This window comes from Hipposideros armiger, unplaced genomic scaffold, assembly GCF_001890085.2.
Source record: "Hipposideros armiger isolate ML-2016 unplaced genomic scaffold, ASM189008v1 scaffold_131, whole genome shotgun sequence".
NCBI classification, from domain to species: Eukaryota; Metazoa; Chordata; class Mammalia; order Chiroptera; family Hipposideridae; genus Hipposideros; species Hipposideros armiger.
In genome coordinates this window covers 3264063-3268936 of record NW_017731481.1, presented here as the reverse complement: position 1 = coordinate 3268936, position 4874 = coordinate 3264063, and the positions used below count along the sequence as shown (strand labels likewise).

The following is a 4874-nucleotide window of genomic DNA, read 5'->3' as shown; positions in this document are numbered from 1 at the left end:
AGAAGTCTTAGGTTTGCTTTGAAGTTGGGAATATATGACAGACAATACAGACACACAGCAAAAGGGATTTTTTTGGGGGGAGAGGGGATAATGTTGTTTTTTTGGGGGAAAAAATGAACCATATTGTATCTAATGTATCTCCAGTGAGGTGTCTTTTTTGACAGGGTAAAAAGTTCAGTCTTAGGTTGAGATGGAACTTGAGTTCTTCCAGTTGGACAATCGAGCTAATGTTTGAATCCTTCCACAGCATCCTGAAGTTCAAATACCTCCAACTGCTGAAGAAATGACTAGTCTAGACAGCTCTTGATGGTTTTTTTTCTTAAATTTTTATGTAAAAAAGATATACATGATTATGAACTTTAACCCAGGCACTGTGCTAAGAACTTTATGTATCTTATCATCTTTTTCCTTACTAGCGCCTGAGATCTAAGCTCTATTGTCACTCCTATCTGGATGACGAAAAGACACAGAAAGGTTAAAGGTCACACCAGGCACCAGTGGAGCTAAAATTTGCCATGATCTTTGGAAGAGTTCTGCTTAAACACCATATATATTCCTATACATTACAAACCACAAAGAACTTGACTCCTTTATTTTCTGCTTCGAACACTAAAAATTTCCTTCAAAACTCTCCTCATGCACATACCAAGTTCTCTAAGACTTCTGTGTGCCATGTATTCCCAGTTTATGAAACTTAGCTTTTTATTACTTTGTACATACCTGACTAGCAACAACTAAATTGCAAAGCATCAATAAGACAAATTCAATTATCCTTTTTCAAAACTACTTAGAAGAGCAAGTAGAAACCATTAAAACATTTAAAAATTAGAACCGGTTCGTTTCTTACATTTATCTTGCCGGGAAATTCCTGTTACATCACATAGCTGAGAGCAAATAAGAATAAAGGGTAAGGGAAAATGAATGAACAGTAACCATGTTTCAGGTATAAGTGATTTATTAATAGCCCTCCAAATTTAATGAAATAGCAATATTTTAAGGCTTTGCTTAAAGCTAAAATAAAGAGGCCACATTATGACAACATGAAGGAAATAGATCGCTGGAAAAAGCAGCAAGTATCAAGCTGGCCCCATCAGATGTGTCCCTTCATCCTAGGTATCCCATAAGTACGTACACTATTTGCTTGTTGCCTCTCTGGATGCTGGTACCTGATTTAGGTAATTTAGTCCCAATAAGTAGGCCTTCCTCAAGCACAGAAGAAAGAAAAGTTACTAAAAATATGGAATTTATGCATTTCAGCACTTTCTACACAAAAACATAATACCTCATTAAGAAGCCAGCACACATGTGCATAGTTTCTGCCTGTACTTGCCTGTATTCACAGGCAAAATTGCTCAAGTAAAATAAGTTCTAAGAAATATTATTTTCTAATTTGAATTAATAATTCTTGTTATATACTGCACAAAACTAATGCTTCACACATTAAAACCTGAAGCACTTAGTTTTTTATTTCAAGGATTGGGTTGTCTCAGAACTAATTCATAGCACAGGCTATGATTCTCTCCTGACAGTGGTACCTCGTGAGCAATCAACTACTCTTAACTTCTCTGTGGCAAGGTCTCCCTTGATCTCCAAAAGCAGCCAAAGTAATGTGTTCAGGGGCTCAGAACTGGCTGTTTTTCCCTCAGAGAGGCACAAAGGACTCCTGTGTCTACAAGTATTCTCAACTCACTCAGCAGCAGTGGTCTCCATTTTACATCCAAGGCACCCCTTTTTGCATATTTTGAAATTCAAAGAAAACATAACATTAGAAACAAAGTCCCACAGATTTCTTCACTGGGCTATATGACAGAACTATTATTAGATTTAGTGTTGCTTTCAGGTCAGACTTTTTGCTTTTACAGCCCTAAAATGTTTTTGTTTTTGTTTTTAATCATAAACTGTTAAAAACAGACCACTAAAAAACAATTTGCATGACCAACTTATTCTTCATTGAAGCTTAACTCCTAAAAAGGTTCATTCATGTTAAAAAGCTATTTTTAAATGTGCCTCGTTGCTTAGGATCCACTAACAAGCAAGTATTATACTTCAGTGGAATTTTAAAAGTTTAAAATTATATTTCTCCCATCTCATTTCCACCTCCCCCAATTCTGCCATCCTGAATATCAACATTATTTTAAACTTTGCTGTTTCCTATTAACAGTGGCTTCATTCATTGGTCCTTTAGATACATCTTTCTGAACACTCTGGCATCTGACTTTTAAATTCTGTTGTACCAGTCAGGTTGGGGCTGCCTAAAGATGTATGAGCACATCCTGCCAAAGCCCGAGGGAAATTTCTTCAACTGAAATCAAGGGAAGATCTACCTATGACAGGGGGTTATGTCCTTCAGAAACCAGCATCCCTACTTGGGCCATTCACAGAAGGACCACAGACTTATAGGCCAAGCTTTGTTCTCTGTCATACCATCACCGACAGAAGCGGTGACAGCAGGCATCATATCCACTGGAGAAAATGCACATCAGGTTGTCAAAATGACAACTGATTATTCAAGTGGGGCACAAGGCTTAAACTATGCTCTAAAAAAATAATAATAAAATAAAAATAAAAATACAGCTTCGAGTTCACTGAAGAAGCTGAGCTCCCACAAACAGCCCTGAGGCTGCAAACTTCAGTGAGAGGCTCACTGACGTGCCCAGTACAATAAGCAGTGGTCAGCATGCAGGATTCTTGAGATGGACGGCCAGTTGAAACATGTGAAGCCAACGGGCCTACTCATCATTATGACATGTGGATATCATCACACCTACTAAATGGGCCTCAAGCTTAATATAGCACTTTATTGCTTAAAGCAACATGTGAACAAAATTAATGGAAGCTTCAGAGCAGCGCAGAAGCCATGCCTGGGTCAAACACCTGGTAATATGACACTTGGTGTTTTCTGTACCCATTTCTTCCAGCAAGTTTAAGGCATAATACTAGCATGATTTTATTAATCCTCACATCCAATGAGGGGAGTAGGCAGCAAGTATTTTAATCTCGCTTTTTAAAATGAAAAAAAAAAAAGTGCTGTGCCACTTTTCCCAGGATTATAGCTGACAAACAGTCCCATAGTCAGGGCAACAGCTGACTCGACTCTCAGTAAACAGTGGCGCATCCTGGGCTATTTTAAAGGAATACTTTTCACTGAGATGAGCTGCATTTAATGAAGCAGTTGTACACTATATACTTTCTAGATGGCTTGCCATTCCACTTCTCACAAAGCTTTTATACTCTATACTAGACTAGTTTTTAAAAATCCACACTTCCCCAGATCTCTTAGCTTCCCGTGATGCCCTACAAGTGTGCTTCTCAAACAGGGGTGTCCTCAGATGCTCAGAGTTACTCAGCAGTGTGCCAAAGGGGGACACCATGTCTCAGAACCAACAGGCACATTTTTGGGAGCTCAGCTTGAATAGATGGCCATTTAAAACCTGATTTGTATATTAAAATAAATATATTTTTCAAGATGGGACACAAAATTGGCATGAATTTTTTTAAATGAGTAATAAAAGAACTGACGCCCTTGCAGCACACGGCTTCCGGGTATATGACCTCCAGCAGGATAGGGGAAGAAGTAGAAAGGATGTTACTTGTATTCTGCTTTTAGGGGTAGTTCAGGTGAAACGTTTGAAAAGCTCTGAAAAACAACCAAAAGACTTAAGAGAAAAAAAAATTATTCTAATCTACTTATTTGCCTGGCCCAAGCCATTCCAGGCAAATGGGAATACATCTTTCCATAAAGGCTTTTCCTTGGCAATTTTTTTTTTTTTAACCACAGGTTCTATATAAGACTTATCAGCTTGGGATTCTACCTCAGATCTTCTATAAAAGTCTTTTATCAGTGGTGAAACACTATATCCACATTAAACCTAGACAACATTAAAAGCTATTTATTTGTTCATTTAACTATTTTCCAAATGCCTAATGTATAGCAGGCTCACCCTGCTGAAATCCTCTAACTGAGCTAGTCCATAGTTGACGCTCAGGACGATGTTCTCTTTACTGTTTCAACAGGGAAATGAGAAAATAAAGGAATGGCAAATGACCACAGAGGTTGGTAGAACTGATCCCTTTACACTCAACTAAACATATCCACTCACTGCCAAAAGAGTCACATGATCACGTTAGTAACCAAAGATGACAGCACATAAAAGTAACATGCAGGTTATCAGGAAAATCAGCTGACTGGTCAAACACAGGATTTTTCCAACACTTACTTCCAAACGCACAGAATTAGGATTAGATATTGAGGACCCATGCAAATATTCCCAGAAGCTATGAGGGGAATTGCTTCCAACATCCACAAAGAGGCTAGTCAAAGATCTAAGTCTTAACCACCAAAACTAAACTGATAATCCCACCGGGGAGCGAACTGAGCAACTATGACCATGGGAGACAGTCATTTCCGCTCTTTAGGACAGCTCTAACTGTATGCAAGACCCAGGGTGCAGAAATGCATGTCCACGTTCCTAGAGCCCCTGAAATTGCCAGAGAAGGAAATTCTTCTTGGTTCTCACTTGTTTTAGGGTCCCAAGCCCCTTAAAAAAAGTGAACATACTGTACCCTTTCCTCAGTGGGAAACAAAGCACTCACGCACACCTACATGCTCAGGGCAGCCACTGCCCTCAGTTAAGATCACCTTCTGTTTCCACCCAACTCAGTGGAAATAGGTTTCCCAACTCAGAAAAACAGCTCCCAAGTCCAATTCTGACCAATGAGGATACTCAGATATTGAGGAACATTTCACAAGCAGATCAAAAAGTACACTGAACGTTATTTTTTAAAACAAAACTTGTATGTCTAAATGAATTGTCCTCATTGAAAGAGTCACTCCAGGAAACCACACATGTTATTTCAAGCAGCCCTGAGCAAAT

The 4874-nt window shown here is 38.8% G+C and overlaps 1 protein-coding gene across 1 annotated transcript in view; it reads right to left on the bottom strand.

Annotated features, from left to right (window-relative positions):
* PSD3 (pleckstrin and Sec7 domain containing 3) overlaps positions 1-4874 on the bottom strand; it is a 426096-nt gene that overhangs the window by 385560 nt on the left and 35662 nt on the right. The gene's annotated exons all lie outside the window — the stretch shown is intronic.